Source organism: Elephas maximus, chromosome 6, assembly GCF_024166365.1.
Source record: "Elephas maximus indicus isolate mEleMax1 chromosome 6, mEleMax1 primary haplotype, whole genome shotgun sequence".
Taxonomy (NCBI): domain Eukaryota; kingdom Metazoa; phylum Chordata; class Mammalia; order Proboscidea; family Elephantidae; genus Elephas; species Elephas maximus.
The window spans coordinates 116,554,356-116,576,671 of NC_064824.1; the positions used below are offsets into that span (position 1 = coordinate 116,554,356).

At 51.0% G+C, this 22,316-nt stretch overlaps 1 protein-coding gene across 7 annotated transcripts in view; it reads right to left on the reverse strand.

Annotated features, from left to right (window-relative positions):
• TNS1 (tensin 1) overlaps positions 1 to 22,316 on the reverse strand; it is a 254,365-nt gene that overhangs the window by 154,558 nt on the left and 77,491 nt on the right. The window contains exon 1 of one of the 7 annotated variants that reach the window (XM_049888132.1): positions 293 to 566. The exons of the other annotated variants lie outside the window; for them this stretch is intronic. The gene's annotated coding sequence lies outside the window, so the exon portion shown is untranslated. Of the gene's footprint in view, positions 1 to 292; positions 567 to 22,316 lie in introns of those variants that run through there. 7 annotated transcript variants of the gene reach the window in all.

Sequence of the window (22,316 nt, forward strand, 5' to 3'; positions counted from 1 at the left end):
CACCAGCAACTTCCTCAGCAACCAAAACTCATTTGGACTGCTCTCTCTCTCAGAGCAGGGACAACCACACCCAGATGTCCCTGACAGCCACAGACACATGGAAAGGCAGAGGACAGACAGGTTGGCCACTGAGGGGCCTGCCTAGCCCAGAGACATGTGACCAGGCCGGGCTGACCACAATTTCCCCTAATTCACGCCTGATCAGGGGTCCTGACAGCATCAGTAGATAGCCCAGGAGCCGACAGGCTCTAGCCCCCTGCACGCATACACACACACACACACAACCACTCACCTTTCCGGCAGAGGAGCCACCGGGTAGTGTGGGTGTCTGGGCCAAGGGCTCACGGCACAAGGGAGGTAGACAGTGGTGGGGCAGCAGTTGTGCCAGGCAAGAAGCTGGTTGCCAAGAGGAAGGCGGTGAGTGAGTCTTGTGTCCAGGTAGGGAGCAGGGTGCGGGGAGCAGAGTTGGTCCCAGGGCCACAGCTGGGAGCAACTGAGCTGAGGGCGCTGCTCGCCCTCCCGCATCTCCCTCCCCCGGCGGCAGGCGGGCAGGCCAGCGGCGCACCGCCTCCTTCCCGAGCCAGCCAGCAGCCGGCCCCCTGCGCCCCGCTGCCGCCTCCTTTAACCCCTCAGAGCTCGGCCAGCCACATTCACGCCTCGTCCCACCAGGCGGCCAGGTCTGCAGCTAGCCATAGACGCCTGGCACAAGGGTGTGCAGGAAGTTTGCCCCCCTCCCACAGCCCCTGGCACAGCAGCATCCCTGAGGACCGGTAGGGAGGGGTCAGAGGCTTGGAGGACGGGGTGGGCAAAGGAGGACACAAAGGTGTCAGGATGCCAAGAGGCTCAGGACCCCATGGAAAAGATGACCCCATGGAAGAGACAGCTGCAGAGAAACAGCCAGAAGGCTGCTGGGCGTGGAAGGAAGCTTTATGAGACAATAATAATACCAACGTCCCACTTTTGCAGAGTACCTGTGCTTTCAGCTCATCCCTACTCAGTCTATGACTGGAGGCCAGAAATCTTGCCTCTGAACCTCAGGGTTTTTTGTTTGTTTGTTTGTTTTGCTCTTCCGTCTGTCCAATGCAGGATAACAACCCTTGCTTTTGTCTCTCAGATGGGTTAGGACGTTTGTGGTTGTAAATTCAAAAGAGATTTGAACTGAACTCTAGTTAATGAAATGCATCCTTTGACTCTCTTTGAAACGCATCAAAAAATAAGATGGATTGATGGATGGAGAGATGGATGGATGTGTGATAATGCCAACAGAACAAAGTGATCGTTGTAGAACCTAGGGTGTTTACTGTATAATTCTTTCAACTCTTCTATGTTTGAAATTGCCATAATGAGAATACGGAGCAGGAGGGAGTAATTTAAAGAGTTTGGAGTACCACATAAACGATTAACGTGAAGACGCAGTCGGATTATTTTGAGAAGGGGCAAAGTCACGTTTGCTGTGCACCTATGGAATGCCAGGAACTTGGTGCAGATTCTCTCTCACTTAATCTTCTATCTTCCTTGCTGTTGTAGCTGAAGAAAGCCATCTCAGGTGGGCTACTTGTAGAGCTGGAACTCGGCCCCAGGCAAGCTGGTTCCAGAGCCAAGCTCCTAACCACCCATCATTCCAGAAGCTGAAAGGCCCTTCTAGTCACCATTTGAGCTACCTTGTGTGTACGATTCTGGACCAGTGACCTCCCATCTCTGAGCCTCAGTTTCCCCTGCTGTAAGATGAGTTTGGGCCCAATGGTCTTTAGGGTTCCTTCCAGTTTTAACATTCACTAATTTTATTAATTCAGCCAAACCCTTCCCCAGGCCTCAGTTTTCCAACGAATAAAGTGACAGGGGAAGCCCAGAAGAAGGATAAATGCCCTAAGGAAAAGGTTTAGGGGCATTTAGGGTCAGAGCCACAGGGAGATGGTCACCACTATGGATGGCTGCTCCCCATCAGTGACCATGAAACCCTTGGCAGGGGGGCACCACATCAGGACCTTAATGTGGGGGAGGGCAGAGATGGAGGCATCATTCCACCTACCCCCTGCCTCCAGGGCAAGATGACCTCACCCCTCCCAGGTGGTAAGGAAGTCTGGGATCCATAATCCCAAATTTCAGCATCTCAAAACCTTGACAGCAGCCTTAATGAGAGAGAGTAGGAATAGTGCCCAGAGATGGGAAAGACCGAACATGACTATTAAACGATGGATTGATTATATGGAGAAACCAGCTGGTCCTCCCTAACCCACTTCCCAAGTCTCCCCATCATTGACCCCAACTCTGGGGCAAAGGTGACTCTTAATCACCTTATCCTGCCTAGCCCCCAGCCCCTATGCAGACTAAGGGCCCCTTGGGGACTTGGGTCAGCTATAGTTAGGCAAGGAAGTTAGAGGATTCTGTGTCTGCTCCAAAGGTAGGGGGCATGGGGGAATGTTATAAAATTTAAATCCCCCTTTCCTACTCTCAGGTCACCAAAAGAGCGGAAAGCACCACCCTCCCCACCTCCCCTGTCCAACCCACGCACACTATCATCATGATTGGCAAGTAGCCTTGGCTCCCACTGCAGGCCATACCCAGTCCAGCTCCGTAGCAGGGCATGGGAGGCATTCTGTAATCTAGTTGCTTCCTCTCAAGCCCTCTCTCCCTCCATCCCTCCTCATTACCAGGCTCTGCCATCAACTTTACTTCTATACCTTTGCTCATCACACTGTTCCCTTTTCTTCTTACTGGCATTCAGGGCTCAATTCAAAACCCACCTCCTCCATGAACCCCTCTCGGACTGCACCATTTGGTAGGCCCTGTCCCCTCCTCTGAACACCCATGACCTTTGCTTATATAATAATGCCTTGAAATACAGCTGGTTGGGTGCACTCTGTCTCTCCCATTACCTGAGCAAAGACTTATTCATCCTCTTCTTCCCCTTTTCCTACTTTGTCCAGCATAACGTCAACACAGTAGATTTTCAATATATGTGCAATGAATAAATGAGTAATAGAGAGAAGGGTGGATGGGTGATTGGTTAATAACTGAATAAAATGGCATTTTTGCTTAACTCTGCACAAGGCTCTACCATGATAATTATACACAGACTTTTATATCCAAAGCTATGGAATCACAGACAGACAACCAACTTTGCTAGAATGTGGGGACTACAGATTAGACTGATGGAGGCAGCCCATCCCTTCAGGTCTGCAGCAGATCCAGGGGCGCTCAGAGACCCCTTCCTCCAGCTGCCCTCAAGGAGCCTTCCGAGGGTGTACTTTCTGCCCACCACCCCAGCAACACTCTTTTTTCCCAGCCTGCAGATCCAGCACCTGGAAGTGGAACCTCAAACTCAGCAAGACTCTAGAAACCACAGAGAAGAAGTCGAGGAGCTAGAAAATTTCCAAGAAAAGAGCAGCCTTCCTCTTTATTTCCAAGAGCTGTTCCACAGGGGATGGTCTGCCCCCCTGCCACAGCTTTTCCAGCCTCAGTCTCATCATCACTCAAACACACACACACACAACACACACACACACACACACACACACACAGAGTGAGAGTAGCCCTCCCCTCCCCACTCCTCCAAATCTGCCTCCCCTCCTCCTCCTAGCCAATGAGGACTCAAGATTGCCATGGTTTCCCATCTCCCATTGCCAAGCCTCTCCCCACAGCCATAAAGCCAGCCCAAGCCCCTTTCCCTCCTCCCTCCTTCCCATCCTAAAGTGTGAGATTGCACATCTGGTTCCAGTTGTGGTTGGTCCATTCAGGGGTAGGCCTGAGGGTTTCTCATCAAACTGAATAGTACCAGCAGTGGAGCCCTTTGGAGCTGGGGGAAGGGAGGGCAGGAGGCCGAAGGGGTGGGGGAGGGAGAGACGATGCCAGCGAGAAGGTAAGGAGACACAGAGAACCAAGAAAGGAGAAGGGCAGTGCCTGGCATCTCGGAAGTACTCAATGGATGCTTGTTAAGTGAAGACAAGAAGCTGGAGAAACAGATGGCAGGAAAGCCAGGAGGAGAGGGACTGGGACAAAGAGGAGGTCAGACACAGAGACACAGAAGGAGGAAAGAGACGGTGCTGGGGGTGGTGGGACAGCGCCCTGGAGCACAGAGTGGTCATTGAGAGGAGCAGGGAAGCATGAATTGCATGTGTCAGGGCCAGGTGCTGAGTTAGGCACTTCCACTGGAAGAGGAGGGACACAACAGAAAGGAGGACAAAGGGACACAGAGCAGAGGAGAAGAAAGGGCTAGGACGAAGTTAAGAGAAAGACGGGCCAAAGCCCAAGAATATCGAATCCGATCTTCCCTGGCCTGCTAGCCCCACGCAGGTCCCCTAACGGCCTGTGCAGATGGTGCCATGTCCCCCTCAGACCTGAGGACAAGGGAGGCTGAAGTAGGGTTTAACCTAGAGCTGCCCCTCATTTGTTCCTTCATTTCATTTTAATCAATATTTAAGAACCCACCCTTTGCCATTTCCCATGTGTTTTCCTGCATACAAAAAAAAAACTCATGGCAACCCCATGTGTTGCAGAGTAGAACTGTGCTTCATAGGGTTTTCATGGTTGTGACCTTTCCGAAGCAGATTGCCAGGCCCATCTTCTGAGGCACCTCTGGGTGGGTTCAAACCTCCAACCTTCTGATTAGTAGTCAAGTGCTTAACCATTTGCATCCCCCAGCAACTCCTTTCCGGTATAGACCACCCCCTCCCCCAATTAAAACCTGGGAAATGGATCTGAGTCTCAGAGATGGGCTCAGAGTAGTTATGTGATTTACCCAAAATCACAGAGCAGCTGATGAAAGACACAGAGTCCAGGTCTTCAAACTCAAGCCTAGCACTTTTGTTACCATATAACACAGCTAGAAATCCCAGGTGCCAGCGGTCCCTCTGGAGGGCATCTCATCACCAAGACCCCACTCTCATGGGCCAGACTCTCGGGTTCTACAACACTAAGGGGAAGCTCCTCAGAGCTAGGCTAAAAGTCAACCACGAACACCAGCAGGGAAGAGTCAGTTGCCCAAGACTTCCCATGCAGAGCCTGTGTGGAAGAGATGGCTGGCCTCCAGGGAGTCATACAGCTGCCTCCTTTAGTGCCCTGCCCCCACCATCTTCCTCCCTCTCCACCCCAGAGAGGTCAGGGTCACAGCCCAGGTGCCAAGGGGAGGGTCCCTTGGGCACAGCTCTGCTTCCCTCCCATGAGGCCCTGGCGGGAGGGGCTGTTCTGGGCCTCAGAATCCTGCAGCATCCAACACACACCTGGCTGGGGACCAGGCCCTGGGGGTCACCTTAGGCACTGGGTCAGTGTCTGCACACCTGGGTTGTATCCACCCGTCTGACCACACCCCTTGCTGACAGTGATGAGTTGGGCTTATACCCCAGGATATTTTCATCTCAGAGCCACCCCCTGGTGTCCCCTCACTAGGACTCCCTCCAGAGCTGACCACACCCCACCCTACTGCCCCACGGAGCCTCTCTCCTTTCCTTGCTGATGCTGGCTCCACAGCCCAGACCACTGGTGATTTCTCTTCTACTCGTCATTCTTAACGCTCAGCCCAAGGGCGGCAGGAGCAGAACACCCCTCCTCACCACTGCATTACCTATTTGCATCTCATTTGCATGCATTTCTGGCATCTTTCAAGGAGCAGAAATGGGACCAGCATCAAGTCCCTGGCCATATGCTTCCCCAGGGAGGGAGAAGTGTGGGCCTTCACACATTCCAGCTTCCTACTCTCAGATCTGTGCACAGTCTGAGGGCAGAGGGCTAAAGAGCAGGGAAGTATGGGGAAATAGCCTGCCAACAGCTTGTCCCCAAGACACACACTGGCAGCCCCTCCCTCCTCTGACCCTGCCTCAGTTTCCAGGATAAAGAGGTACTTTGATCTAGGACCAAGAAAGAGCCACTGACTGGGAGTCAGGCCTGGAGCTCCATCCTCACCCAGCCACCAATGCCCTGTGACCCCAGGCACGTCTTGGCCCCTCTTGCTTCAATTTCCCATCTGGTGGCCTCTAAGGTCCATTGGAGATTCCTGGTGGAAATTCACTGCTGAGCCACTCACTGCACACAAATCCCTCATCTCCCCTGAGGGGTATGGCTTTAAAGCTGGAAGGAACCTTAGGATTTAGCCACCTCCAGCTCACATCCCCAAGATGTTTACCCAGCGTCAGCTCAGGTCCTTTCCAGGACCTCACAACCCCTCACTCCCACCATTTGCCACACCACCATTCTAACCCCATTATGCTAAGACTCCTAGGCTGTACAACAGGGGAATCCCCCCAACCTAGATTCTCTGGATTTCAGAAAGGTGTTAGCATGATCTGTGATGAAATGCTTGGAGACAAGATAGAAAGCTGAATGGATTCCCAGCTAGCTAACAAAGGGGTGTTGATTAATAGATCAATGTCAACTCCCTGACTTGCCAAAGGGCTCTGTCCTCTGCCCTGGCTTGTTCAACATATTTATCAGTAACAGGTGAAGACTTAGAAGGAAGGCTTACCAAGTACATGGAAAAAAAAAAAAAAAACCGGAAGGAAGAGCTAAGACGCTGAACTGAACTGAAATGCAAAACTGACTTTTTAAATGGGCCAGAATTAGCGAGGGAACATTTATCTTAGGGTCATGTAAAGTCCTAAACCAGGGTTCAAATGTTATCAAAAGCATGAATTAATGAAGTTCATGCAAAACAAGGTCTAGGATATAATGAAAATGGTAATTCAATTCAGATGACAGTAGGATATGGCAGTCCCTAAAAGGCACAGGCACTTTTGGGTTGCATTAAAAGAGATAGAGTCTAGACCAAAAGAGGTGATAGTTCCAATCTATGCTGTCCAGACATCATCAGAAAGGTCGGGTTCTGCTCTAGACCCTATAAACCAAAGAACACCTAGAGGAGGACAGTGACAGACACTCAACAAATATTTGTTGAATGAAGGCACAAGGAAAAAATGAAATTGGGCCAATTTTTTTTATTTCAGATGATGAAGAAAGAACGTAACAGGCATCATCAAATACTTGAAGAACTGTCCTGGGAAAAAGAGAGTAGGGGACAGACCCAGGACCATTGAGTGGGGCTGAGATACGTATGGAGGGAAGACATAAATTCTAGGTCATCCTTACAATCCAAGTTGTGCAGTGATGCAAAGAGCCACCTCATGATGAAGCAAGTTCTCTGGCCTTGGGGCTGTTAGAGCTGCGGCCAAGTGTCCATCCGCCAGGCCTGTTACATAAAAGGCACCAGGGAACCGTCAAAGTTCCTCCTAATCTAAGAGAGTCTTCTACACAGCTCCAGTGCCACCTCCTCCAGTCAGTCTTCTCCCTCCTGGGCCCAAGGCTGGCTTAGGGGCCCCGGTTACGTGCTCCTCAGCACCAGGGCAAACCCTGAGCCACCTGTCTCTCTCTGCCCCTTCCTTCATCTGTGAATTCCTTGAAGCCTACGACCATTTCCCATTCATCTCTGAGTGTCCAAGAGGCAGAGACAGCTAGGAGCTAACAGCTCCTAAGGATGAGACAGCATCCTGACAGAGCCAGGCCTGTGGGTGGTGAAGGGTGGAGAGCATGTTGGCCGTACCACAAGACCTGACCTTTAGCCGTGCCACCTGCTGGACGGGGGAGGTGACGAGGCTGGCTGGTGGTGAACATCTGGCTCACACATGCAGGCCCTCTTGCTCGCCAACTGGCCTCCCAACCTGCCCTTAGCATTCCCCCCTTGCCACTTACCAATAGCCCCATGGGGACTGGCCCAAGCCAAGCACCCCTACTCCCTGACCCTGCCAAGCCCTTGGTTCCTCATGCCACCTCTTCCCTCTCCCTCCTCTCTCTCATAGCCTGTAAGACCTTTTTCCTCCTCTTCACTCTTCCCTGCATCCACCAGCCCCCTCCATCCCCCTCAATCTACCCTCATCTTTCCACATCCTCACCTGTCCTCCCATCCCTCCTCTGGTTGCTACTTACAGCCATTTATTTCTCCCTGCCCTGTGCTCCATGGGGATGGGCTGATGGAAACTTTACCCCTCACCCTACTCTCACTCTATCCCCATATTTTTTAAATATATAGCCCTTTCAGGGTTGGGGGGCACTGGAGACTTTCCTCCTGCAGACTTAGGCTCCACCCCTATGAATAATAATAATCACTTTGCTCCACCCTAAATAAGGTCCCTCCCCCCGCCCCCTCACCCCAGATATGAGAATCAGAGAAGCCTGGCCCTAATCAGAGGTCCAGGAGAGAAGGGAAGAGGCTCAGGCTTTGGAGTTGCAAGACCACAGCTGAAGCCTAGCTATGCCACATACTGGCTATGTGGCCTCAGGCAAGTTACTTAACTGCTCTGAGCACTGAGTACAGGGCCTGGCACAGAGCAGCACCTCATAAATGTTAGTCTTCCCCCTACATCCTCCTCCTTCAAAGAAGTCATCACCCACCCCTATCCCAGAGTCACAACTCATCACTCTCCCCTGTATCTCTCTTCAACTCCTATTTAATAAGAGCTCAGATTTATTGATTGCTTTCTTTGTAGCCTGGAGTCCCTGGGTAATGCAAATGGTTAATACAGTTGGCTGCTAACTGAAAATTTGGTGGTTCAAATCCACTCAGTCGTGCCTCAGAAGGAGGCAATCTACTTCAGAAAGATCAGCCATTCTGGAAATCCCACGCGCACAGTTCTACTCTAACATACACAAGGAATTGCCATGAGTCGGAATCAAACAGCACCTGGTTTGGTGTTTTTCGGTTTCCAGGCACTGTTCTCAGAGCTGCACAGGTACTAATTCATTTTAATGCTCCCAAGACCCCTGTGAGTATTGACTATTATTAAACCCTTTTTATAGATGAGGAAACTGAGGCTAAGAGACACCAGCTATGATCGCTACTCTTTTTCTAACAGAAGCAGCATCACTAAGTGGGCAGGGACCTCAGGCTTTTGCTAGTCAGCACCCTGTACAATGCAGGGCTCTCCCTGTCCCTGAGAGATGCTCAACCAGCCTTTGCACATACCAGGCTCAAGAGTCCACTCCCCATACCCGAGGCAGCTCATGCCCAGCTTCCTGGGACCCTGGTTCTGCTTCAGAGAACAAATGCCTTCAAAGCTGGATTCAAAAATCTCACACACGCATACACACGTGCACATCATACCAGACACACAAACACAGACACTCGAAATCTCCCCGAGGACTCACTTCACTGGCTGGACATTCCCAGCTCTTTCACAGTTTCTAGATCCTTCCACATTCCAAGGGCTCAGTTCTTGTTTCTCTGGTTCTAGTCCTTTTCCAGCTGGCCCTCGTTAGTTCATTCATTCACCCGTTCACTCAACATTCAACAAATGCTTTTTGAGCGCCCTCAGTGGGTCAGGTCCTATGCAGGGCACAGCAGATAAAACACTGAGCAAAGCCAGCCCTAGACCCTGCCCTCAAGGAGCACCTGGTCTAGAGCAGACAGACAATGAAAAAACAAAACCACAAACGCGTACCGTGAATAGTGCTGAGCGATGCAAAGGTTAAGAACAGAACGCCGGAGGGGGATCCACTTAGACCATAACAGCTAATGCGCACTTAGCGTGTGCCAGGCCCTGTTACCAACCCTGTACACGATTAGCTCATTGAATCCTCACCACAACCCCAAGAGCAGATGTTATGATAAAAAAAAAAAAAAAAAAAACCATTGCTGTCGAGTGGATTCCAACTCACAGCACTTTATACAGTTGAGGGCACTCAGGCATGAAGGTGAAGTCATCATGGCTCAAAGTCAGACAGCAAATGAGCAGTGGTGTTGGAATTTGAACCCAGAGTTTGTACTTTTAACTGTTGTGCCACATTCTCTCTAGTAGGTTCAGAGAGGGTTCCTTAAGACCCAGGGGTCCCTCCATGCCAGCAGCAGCCTGCCCAGTGCAGAGGGCAGTGGGCCTGCCCTGGCCATGACCTGGACGCCATGTCGTGCTTTTATCCGTGGATCTGAATGTGAATCCTTGGCTTTACCAAGATGGTGGCCACCTCAACTCCAGACTCCCCAGCTTGTTCTCCCACTTGGATGTCACCTTCGGACATTTGAACTTTATGCTAATAGGCTTCAAGGTGGAGGGAGGGACTGTTCAAAAGACATAAATGGGGCTAGCACCCTCACCCTTCAGCAGGGTGTGCTTAAGACATGGCTCTAGTCTCACTAATGGGGCCAGGGACAGGGCAAGAAGGGCCCTACACTCTGAGAAACAATCTCCCCAGCCTCTGCCCCAGGCCACCTAATCGGGACTCACAAAACGTAGGTGAGAATTTAGAGTTGGCCAGCCCAATCTGCTCCTTGTACTGATGTGGAAACCGAGACCCAGAGAGGAGAAGTAGCTCTCGCAACCTCACCATAGGCAGGACCTCAGTGGAGTCAACCCTAGAGCCAGGTCTCCAGCTCTCAAACAAGCTCGGGCCCCTGCATCACACTGGCCCTAGGAGAGGAAACACTAGGCTGACTAAACTGGGGATGGAAGCAGGAACCTCAGTTCCCAATGTCTAGGACAGGTATGTTCACTTTGCCATAAGGCAAAAAAAGCACCTCAGGCCCCTGGGGTGCTAAGAGGAGCCAAGCAGCTTGGGACCACAGGGCCCAGATAATGGACACTTGGCCTCCAGGTACAGCATGGTCCTGCCCTCTGCAAGATAACCACAACAGAGATGGGAGTGGGAGGGGTGGTCAAGGTAGGGATGACAGCTGGAGCCCTTTTCTCTGGGTGCTGTTCACCAGGGACCTCAAGGGTGACTATTTTCCTAGGAACACTGTGTTCAGGCTATGAGTCTTGGCTCCAGCAACCTACCCTGGCAGACCTCCAGCTGCCTGTTTAATAATGCACAGCCAATCGGCCATTAACTGCAGATTTTTTTTTTTAAAGTTTGGTGGTTGTTTTTGTTGGTGATGAGTTTTTCAGTTTTTTCCGGGTAGTCAGTGATGGTTGTGCAAAACAAGTCTTGTCTGGCTAGCCTCCAGGGCAATCATAGGCTGCCCTGGCTGGGGGTCCTGGCAGATCCCACCATGCCCCAATGCCGAAGTGCCTACTCACACCACCACACTCTTGGCGACACCTGAGCTGGCCGCCCCACAGGGGGCTGGCTACTCTGGCACCTGGGAGGTCCAGGGAGGCTGGGAGGGCAGGCGAGAGGGTGTGGGATGTGCTGGCCAGGCAGAGGGAAGGCAGGTGGAAGCCCACTTGAAATGGGCCCAGTGCTTCCCAGGAATTCCATTCCTGTCTGGCCTGTGTTGGGAGCAGAAGGTGGAACAGAAGCAGCTCAAGCAGGTGCCAGCGTCAGGTGGCCAGCTTTCCTGGCCATGACTGGGGTCAGGGAGCTAGGATGCTGGGACCTACCCACTTGGGTCCCTCTCCTGGGCTTCAGCTCAGCCTCAGCTTCTATTTTCCATTCTGAGAGTCAAGATTCACCATCAGATCGGAGGCCTTTAAAAGCAGAAGACTCATGGAAGAGCAGGGAGGGGGAAATCAGTCCTGTAAGAAGATGCAGGGTGGACAACTAGGTCCTGAGCCTTCAGCAGCAGCTAGCCTGATGACAAAGCCTGCCAGGCTGTCCTTACTGCTCCAGCCTGGCAAGGAACTGCCACCCCAAAAATATGAGCAAGGCAGTGCAGTGTGGGCTCAGGAACCAGGAGGCAGGGTTCTGATGGCTCTGCCCTGCCTCCCTGGTAACCCTGGGCCAGTCTCATGCCCTCTCTGGGCCCCCAAGTCATTGTTCAGCCATGAAGGGGGTTAGCTGGGGGTCCCCATCTTGCCTGGGGATCCCAGCCAAGGAGCGATTGCCAAGACCAGACGCAAGGAAGCCAACAGGAGCCATAAGCATGACAATAATGATGACAGTGGTAATGGTGGTAACAGTGATGATCTGTTACCCTTCACTGGGCTCTTCCTGTGTTCTAGGCGCTGTACTTGATTTCTCCCTACAGCTTTAGTACTGTTATCATCATCATCACCCAGATGAGGAAAATGAGGTTTGGAGAGGTTAAGGCACTTGCCCAAGGTCACAAGGCTAGTGCATGATGGAGGCAGGACTTGGACTCAGGCCGTTTGCCCTCAGGGCTCTTGACCATGCAGCCTTTGAGACTCTAGTCAAGGAGACTAGCCAAGCTCCCCATGCCAAGAGCCCCAGCAGCCCCTCCTGCCCACCCTGCACATCTGTGCCTGTTGTCCCCACCCACCCAGCCTTCCAGAGACCCCGTCTCATCACACCCTAGGGCAGTCACTACCTTCCCTCAGTCCTTTCCTTTCCTCCTGCTCCCTCCAGGCAGGGGACACACAGGCACATCCACACAATCATACACCCTCACACATACCCATGCACACATGCCCACACGCTGTAAACACAAGCACACTGGCTTAAACTCATGTACACATACATCTGCCAACAGGCACAGACAAACATGTACACACACACACACACACACGAACATCCTTTCACACATACTCCAGAGAGTCACACTTGCATGCACATTTGTAACCACACAGATACTTACACACAAGTACTCACACACAGACACACACAAAGATCCATACACACACTACCGTGCGTGCACAGACACACGCACACACACGAGTTCACACACACACGGATACACACTCACACACACAATACCATATACAATCCCATGCATGCAACACATGTACATGTACTCACACACGCTCACTCTCATGTACACGAGTGCATACTCACATACAGAGATCTATATGCACACACACACACTCATACACAGGCACATTTGTGCACCCCCGCCACGGGAGGGTCATTGCAGGCATCGGCAGGCTGTCTGGGCAGGCAGAGCTGGACAGGTGGCTGCCGTGCCACTCTGGTGGTTATTCCAAAGGCGAGGAGGCTGCTGGTTAATAATACCACAGCACATTCCTGGCTGAGATAAGCAGCCCCAAGCATCCCCAGCACGTTCCGCACTCGGTGTCTCACCCCGGTGGATTCCACCACCCGCAGCGCCGGCCTGGAGCAGCCGGCGCCGCCAACACAGGCGCCTTGGCCAGGGGCCGGCCACTCTCCCTTCTATTCCGCAGCTTCCTCTGCAGGCAATCAGGATGGCTGTGGGCCTCAGTTTCCCCTCAGAGATATCCACCCAGGGAAGGAGAGAGGAAGTCTGCATTCATGCTGAGAAGTGGGCTGAACTACCAAGTGTCCCCTTCCCCACATTCCCTGTCCACCCCTTAGTCCCTCCAGCTTGGGCAAACACACACACACACCCCCCACACCTGCAGTGCTAAGTACACACTGCTTCAGGACAGCCTGGGGCTGCAGGGAAGGTGAATGAGCCCCTTACCTCACCTCATCCTCACTACAACCCAGTGATGTCATTGTTACTGCTGCCACTCACCAGCAGGGAGAAAAGACCTGGGGATCTGCTTCCGCGAAGATCGCAACCTAGGAAACCCTATGTGGACAGTTCTACTCTGTCCCGTGGAGTCGCTATGAGTTGAAAATTGACTCAAGGCACATAGTACAGGTAAGGGAACTGAGGTCCACTGAGACCACCCAGCTAGGAAGGGAGGGACCCAGAATTTGAACCCAGGTCTTCAAGACCTCTGAAAAATTCTCCCTCCTTGCATTTTTAGAATCACAGATTTTTAGTATCAGCTGGGTAGCTCAGGGACACTGCCCCTTTCAGTGGGGGGAAGGGACTTGTGTTTATTATAAGCTCAAGATCAGAGGTGACATGCGGGCTCTCAGTACACACACACTCACCCACAAACTCGGGCAAAACCCCACAAAGGTGGCAGGCACTTGGGGTTGTTCTAGGTACCTGCAGCTACCTTGAGGTGAGAGGAGTGTCCCTGAAACAGGGGACAAAAGGATGTGAGCCCTCCAAAGCCACTTGAGTCACAGAGGGTTTGGAAGGATCTTGGGAGCAGTGGGAATAGGGAAAGAAGCTCCCCCTCCATGCGGTAAGGAGGGAGGGTCTTTGGACGTTAGGGCTGTGGGGGGTCAGGCCTATCAGCTGGAGCTGGGGGAACAAGGCAGGACCCTGAGGATGCGAGGCATGTATGGAGTCCCGAGGGCATAGAGGAAGGGAGAGAATAACCAGGACACAGAGAGAAGAGCCAGACAGCAAAGAGAAAAAACAAAGGTAAAAAGAGGAGGGAGTGGGACCTGAGATACCTAAAGGAAAGAGGCAGCAGGGAGAGAATGAGAGACAGAATCACAGAGAGAGGCAGGGATCTGGAAGGTTCTGCCAGGTCTTGGAGATCCCAGGCAGCCCTCATTTTAGTTTCTTCCTCCCCCTGTGGCCCAACTAATGTTCTAGGGCTGCAGGTCTAAAGTCTGTGTGTTGCACACACACACACACACACCTCAACTGTCCCTCTTGACAACTCAGCCAATGTGGTCAAGCGCTGTTCTGGCTATTTCATAAGTGAGAACACCGAGGCCCAGAGAAGGGCTGTGGCTTCCCCAAAGGGGCCCAGGATCTCAAGGAGAGAGCTGGCAAGAAGATCCAGTATCCTCATTCCCTCACTGCACCAACCAGCAGAACGGAGGCGTGGGGCCTTGTAAGCAAAGGGAGGACAGAAAGAAAGCATGGGGACTCCGGGGCGTGACTTTCCCAGCCCGGAGAAGCTGGGATCAGAGGATCAGAGTGGCGTCCCCCAAGCTTGAGACCAGCCACCAGGCTCAGAGAGGGCAGGACCTTGGATGGCAATAAAAGCATGGAGGGCAGGGGCACAGGGGAACGGGGCCACTGTGGGGACAGCAGCTGAAAGAGGGGTGTGTGTTCCCTTGAGGCCTCGCCACCGGAGGCCCCCCCACCCCCACCCAGTCAGGCAGCGGTGCTTCCCAGAGCCGCGTGACCCCACAGCCAGCCCCTACGGCGCTGCCTGCTGGCCCCAGCTCTGAGCAAGCCAGGCAGCCTTACATGGACATCTCAGGGACACAATATTTATCAGATGAGGCATCGAGGGAGACAGCCGTGTGAGTGCCTCCCTTCCTGCCCAGCTTCACCTCAAGGTTCTGCCCTCCTCCCACTGTCTCTCTGCATCGCACCAACACCCTGACCCTTCAGAGCCCCCTCCTCCTGGGGGCTAGGGGAAGGGGCAAGGGGGTGGGATGGGCAAGCCAAGGCCAATGAGAGGAGGCTGGGGAATGGGAGAGGGCTGGACACTGGGCTTCTGATTTTGTTATCCAGCTGGACAGAGGCCCCCGTTGGGAGCTTGGAGGGAAAGACGGAGGGGAGGAGAGGGATAGAAACCGTGAAATAAGGACCCAAGGGGAAAAGTGCTCATGCATCACCATCTGACTGGTGAGAAGGCAGGTAGATGACAATACTATTATGTAGCTACAAGATTATTACAGAAATAGAAACAGAGGCTTAAGCCTAGTTTCAAAGTTCACCCACTTGATTCAAACAAACTGAACTGTAACAAGACATTTTTGAGATAATCATGGAAAATTGAACACAGACTGGGGCATTAGATGGTCTTCAGAAATTACTATTAATTGTGCTGACTGTGATAATGGTATGAGGGTCATGTTACAATAAAAGTCCTTATCTGTCAGTGATACATACTGAACTATTTACGGTGAAGTGATATAACGTCTGGGATTTGCTTTAAAAACACTCCAGCAAAAAGGAGGGGGCGAGGAGGGACAGATGAAACAAAAACAGCAGAAAGCTGACGGTTGTTAGAGCTGGGGATGGGTACAAGGGCATTCATTAGACTACTCTCTCTACTTCTGTATGTGTTTTCAATCTCCCATAATAAAGAGTTAAAACAAGAACAACAAAACAGAGAGGCAGGAAGAGGTTCGTGCCCATGTTTCCTAAAGTGTTCGAGATGACTTTAGTTGGAAGCATGGTTCAACAATTTTAATATTTGTGTCTTTAGGGGAAAAAAAAAAACAGGTGGGTGGGTAGGTAGGATGGTAAAACTGAATATGGTAAAGATGGGAAAGGAGGATGCAAGTGACAGCCCCCCACCAGGAGACATCATCCTCTGCCCAAGACCTCACTGGCATCCTGAACAGGCAGGTATGTAGCTACACCTGAAGTATCAGTTACAGAGGGTGGACACCAGGTTAGCGGTGGGTAGGTGTTATGGATTAAATTTTGTGCCCCCAAAAGATATGTTGACATCTTAACCTCAGGTACCCGTGAACGTGACCTTGTTTGTAAATAGGGTCTTTGAAGATGGAATCATTTAACGTGAGGTCATACCAGAGTAGGGTGGGTCCTAAGCCAATATGAGTGGTGCCCTTATAAAAGGAAAAGAGACACAGAGATAGGCACACAGAGGGAAGGCAGCTGAATGAAGACAGCGCTAGAGGTTAGAGCTATCCTGCCACAAAGAAAGTAACACCAAGGATCGCTGGCTGTCACCAGAAGGTAGGAGAGAAACATGGAAGGGGTTCTCCCTCAGAGCCCTCAGAAGTAATCAACACATGGGATGCAGACCCCAAATTCTCATTAAAAGACCGCACCTAATGGTATGATTGCGACTAGAGGAATCCCAGAGACAATGCTCCCCAGAACTTCTGATGGCACAGGACAGGAACCATCCCCGAAGACAAATCATCAGGCATGAAAAGGACTGGTCAGTGGGGGGGAGAGAGATACTGATGAAGAGTGAGCTAATTAAATCAGGTGGACACGGGAGAGTGTGTTGGCAACTCTTGACTGGAGGGGGGATGGGAAGATAGAGAGAGAGGGAAGATGGTAAAATTGGCACGAAACGAGAGAATGTAAGGGCTGACTCAATAGGGGGAGAGCAAGTGGGAGAAGGGAGTAAGATGTATGTAAACCTACATGTGACAGACTGATTGGAATGGTAAATGTTCACTTGAAGCTTAATAAAAATTAAAAAAAAAAAAAAAAGAAGTAATCAACACAATCGATACCCTGATTTTGGACTTCTAGCCTCCGGAAGTCCAAGACAATAAATTTTTCCTTCTCTAAGCCACCCAATTTGTGGTACTTTCTACAGCAGCCCTAGGAAACTAACACAGTGGGTAACTAGGATGGAGAGTAACGATGGTAATAACGGCAACAAAAAGAGCTGCCATTTATCACTTCCATTATTCCCAATCCTCCCAAAATTCCTCTACAGCAGACATTATCATCCCCGTTTTACAAATGCGGAAGCTGCAACTCAGACAAGATAAGTGACTTTCACAAGGCCCTAAGGTCGGCAGGTAGCAGAGGCAGGATTTCAACCCACATCTCTCTGACTCCCAAGTCAGCAAGCAGGCCAGGAGGAGACTGAGGCCCAGCTGAGAGCTAAAACAATGAAAGACTAGAAAAAAAAACAAGAACGATATGATCTGTGAGAAGGAGAGAAAGGCAAGGAGGGCCTGGGCCGCATAATACAGAACGTTAACACAGAAAGTGACAGAAAGAGAAAGATTGCAGCAAGTTGAATGGAGGTTAGACCACTAGAGGAACTGAAAGGTAGAATCAGAAGTCTGTGGGCCTTGGTCAAAATGTCCAAACATCACACTTCTGTGGTTGGCTGGAATTGTACCAAGTCAGTATGGGGATGTAGGTTATCCCAGGCCTCCTGGAAGCACTAGTTGGCAGTCAAGGTGTGTTTGATGAATACAAATGGGGAACTGGGTGCAATTTCTCAAAATGTGAGGTTCACATGGGGAGCATTAAAAAAAAAATCTTGTTATTGTCCATCCAGAGCCTGAAACAGGCTCCAGGCGTTGGGGTAGAGCCCTTGAAAGTGTTGCCTGCTTGCCCAGGCTTCTAACTTTATAACTATAAAAAACTAGGCAAGCAATGGAAGAAGGACACAAACCTTCCTCTACAAAGCTCTCAGCACCTGGGAGACCCCATTCATCCTTCCTGGCAGGCGGGATGCCCCAGGAGGCCCAGGCCCCTGAGCAAGTCTTGCCTCATATTCTTGTGTCTCCTTTTGGGACTGGTGTGGGGGCCCCGTGTCCTTGGCTGAATGAGTCCTACAGTTGAGGCATCTATCAGCACAGGAGTCCTGGCTCTACCCACTAGTTCGCTGTGTGATGGCAGACAAGCAGCTTGACCTCTCTGAGTCTCAGTTCCCGCACCTCCCTGCCTCATCCACCCCACCCTGCTTGTTGTCATTAGGTGCTGTGGAGTGGATTTCCACTCATACTGACCCCATATGACAGAGGAGAACTGCTCCATATGGTTTCCTCGGCTGTAATCTTCACAGAAGTAGATCACCAGGTCGTTCAAACCCTCAACCTTTCTGTCAGCAGCCGAGCACTTAACCATTGCGCTACCAGGGCTCCATTCCCTGCCCTCCTTAAAACTGGAAAAATAATAATGGCACCTTCCTCATGTGCCATGCTGAGAATTCACCAACACAATCCATGCAAAACGCTTAGCAGTGGAACCTGATGCCTAACTGCTCAATAAATGTTAACTATTCTTATTAAGGAGCACTGGTGGCACCATGGTTAAGTGCTCGGCTGCTAACAAAAAGACCAGTCATCGGTTGGAACCTACCAGCCAGCTCTGAGGGAGAAAGACATGACAGTCTGCTTCCATAAAGATCTAAAGCTTTCAAAACCCTAGGGGGGAGTTCTACTCGTCCTTATAGGGTCACTATGAGTCAGAATTGACTCGACTGCAATGGGTTTGGTTTTTTTGGTATTACCATTATTATTAATTCTCCTATCTGAAATCGACATTTGGGCCCACCCTTTGGCATTCAAGGTTAAGATGAGACTGGATGGAAGGAAGCAGCAGGGTGAGCAGCGGCAGGCAGGACAAAGGTGGCGGTTGGGAGACCAGGGCACAGGGTGAGAGGGGTGAGTGGCTGCAGTTCAGCCTCATCCTTTCCAGGAATGTGGGCCAGCGGCTGGGAGGGTGGGTGGGGGTAAGGGGAGATGCCTCGCCGCTGAGGTCAGGCCCTGTTTGGAGCAGGCCCCTGTGTTTATCATCTTCACGTGTGGAGGGAGAGGGGGAGGAAGGTGGAAGGGGGAGGGGGACAGGGGAGTGCCCCTACTGCACAGCCCCTCGCCCACCCCTGTGCAGGGGGCCTGGGGGACCCCACCAGTACCTCCACTAACTCATCTAGTGTGCAGGGGAGGAGGACGGGGGAGTGCCAGCTTCACCCGTCACCAAGGTGCGCCCATTCCCCACCCCAGCCAAAAACGGGACACGCACCCCACAATGTGCACCATTTCCAAAGCCTTTCACAACCACCCAGCAAGCTAGCTATTATTTTCATTATCCCCATTTTACAGATTAGGAAACTGAGGCTGAGAGTGGTCAGCTAATACTAGTTCCATCTCCTGGTTCTCATCACTACCCCAGAGGCTGGGCTCCCAGGAGTGGGTCCAGGAGCGACACGGCAGCAGATGTCATGAGGCGCTTGAGCGGCCAGAGCTAGCCAGCACCGTTTCCCCCCCGTCAATGCAGGGCAGGCTGGGGCCCCATGATTCCGCTTCCAGGTCCCCAACTGTTCACCCCATCATCCTTCCTCACCCCACCCCCACAGACCCACCACCAGCACAGGAAGGCTCCCCCTTCCTCTGGCCAAATGCAGCTGCTGCTATTCTTGAGATTCCAGTTAAGGCGGTCCCAGCTGGTCCTTCAGTCCCCGGATCCCCTTTTTCTGGCTCCTCACCACCAGAGGCACCTCCTCAGAATTGACCCAGCTCCCTCTAGCTGCAGTTTCAACCTGTTGCCTCCTAGGTTATCCTCCATGAAAACCAAGAATACTATGTTTATCCTTTGTGGTTTTGTCTGATACCCAGTCCCTCACTGAAGCTCTAGCCACCCTGGGCCTCAGTTCCCCTTATGGAAAGGAGGACAATTTACACACGGGGGCTGGGAGGAATGCCAAGCCCCTATCAGTAACGGAGGCCTTTGTGGATATATTTAGGGTTTTCCGCTTGCATGAAGGCTCCTTTCTCCCTAGCTTCCCACATCTCCTTCCCAAATTCTGGGAAAGCCAGACCTTTCCCCCTCTTTCCCTCCTCCCCCAGCAGCATAAAGAAGTTCAGGGAATTCTGCCCAGTTAGGTAGGCTTACACAGCGGCTTTTTGGCCCATTTGCTAGTTCAAATTGCAGAAGCTCTCCCTATAAATACCACCTCAGGGTATTTCACACACGCATGCGTGCGTGCGCGCACACACACACACATACACACACGTCCTGTGGCCACAATTCCTGCCTGGGCTCTGTGGTTAACCTACTTTGGTCTCCTTGATTACCCTCTTCCAAACTGATCAGATCGGAGACAGGAAATGTGGCTGATGACACCACCCTAGCCTCTCTCAGAAGACAAGGGTGTCCCAGGTGTGTCTCCAAAAGAAACAAAAACCTGAGGTTGGGGTGTCCCTTCCATGTCTTGGACAGTCCCTGAAGCCAAGTCCCGTGAAGGGGGCGTTCCCACTCTGGCTTCAAAGGCAGACATTTAAAGTCCTTTCTCTGATCCTCACCCACCCACCCAAGACCTATGATTCTCCCACTTCACAGATGAAAGGAAGGAATTGCCCAAGCTCTCATGAGGACAAGAGTCAAAGGTCAAATCTGCAAACTAAAGACGGCTGGACCAGGATTACATACTTATATCCCAAATCAGCCCGATAGGACCCCGTATTCTCCATCCACCCTCCCCCCAGCCCCTTGGGATAACTGTAGTGGGTTGACATAGAAAGCTAACTGGTGTTCATGCTTCCTATAGAATAACTGTTAGTAAGTAGATAAAGGGGTCAGAAACCTTGGGTCCACATGACATCATGCCATTTGTCAAAACCCACAGGCCTGTACAACACAGAGGGAACCCAAATGTGAACTATGGACTTTGGTTAATAATAATGTATCGATATTGATTCATCAATTGTAACGAACGTACCACAGGAATACAAGATGTTAACAACAAGAGAGACTGTGTCCAAGGGAGAGGGAACATATGGGAACTCTCCGTACTTTCTGCATCATTTTTCTGTAAACCTGAAACTGTTGAAAAAAAGAGTCTATTTAAATAAATAAATAAAATCAGCCTAGGGGAAGAAGGGTGGAAAAAACCCTGTACCCCAAGGAGCTACCAATGGCCATAGCCAGGTCAAATCAATCTAAGAAAAATAATGACAGCATTGGATTGTAACCTATAGAATCAAATAAATATTCAGGTATCCATCTGACATCAATAAATGATTGAATAAATAAACAAATGAGGGATAAGCGACAGTTCTTTAGAGTAGAATTCCAATTAATCAATGTAGAGGAATGATGGAAAGAGAAACTTACCATTTGGCAAAATTATTTCTACAGTAATAATGGTTGCAGGCAACAAACATCATGAAAGCTAAAATTAGTGGGTGTCTTCATCATCTAGTGCTGCTATAACAGAAATACCACAACTGGATGGCTTGAACAAAGAGAAGTTTATTCTCTCACGGTCCAGTAGGCTAGAAGTCCGAATCCAGGGTGCCAGCTACAGGGGAAGGCCCTCTCTCCCCGAAGGCTCCAGAGGAAGGTCCCTGCCATCAGTCCTCCCCTAGTCTGGGAGCATCTCAGTGCAGGAACTCCAGGTTCAAAGGACGCGCTGCTCCTGGCGCTGCCCCACTGGTGGCATGAGGTCCCCTGTCCCTCGGCTCACCTCTCTCTCCCACATGCCAAAGAAAATGGGTTAAGACAGTATCTAATCTTGTATATCTCATCGATATAGCTGCCACCAATCCATCTCATTTTGTCATAGCGATAGGATTTATAACACATAGGGAAATCACATAAAATGGTGGATAATCACAGAATACTGGGACTCATGGCCCAGCTAAGTTAACAGGTATTTGGGGCGGGGGGACACAATTCAATCCACGAGAGTGGGTGAAAGTATGATGAGAAATAGGATATATGCATACTCTCAAAATGTCTCCCCACATGATACTTACTAATTAAAAGGGAGGTGATGGTGGTGAATAGCAGCTTTATAGTAAAAAAAGATAATAAACTGGCAGCTGGCACCACCTTAACCAAGTGGCCCAAGTTATATCAACAGTAATAAGACAGGTCGCTCTCATGTGCCATCTACTTTATCCTTGCACCGAGAAAGGTACAACATTACTTCAGAGGTATCCTTGCCAAAAATGTATAAACTCAATGCGATCGTGAGAAAACATCCAACAAATTCAAATTGAGGGACATTCTACAAAAAACTGACCAGTACTCATCAAAAGTGCCAGCCAGAAATGACAATGACAGACTGAGCAACTGTCACAGATTGGAGGAAAGTAAGGAGATGACGGAGACATGAAGGAGTCCGGGTGGTGCAGTAGTTAAGTGCTCGGCTGCTAACCAAAGGTCACTGGTTCAAACCCACCAGCCGCTTCAAGGAAGAAAAATGTGGCAGCCTGCTTCAGAAAGAGTACAGCCTTGGAAACCCTATGGGGCAGTTGTA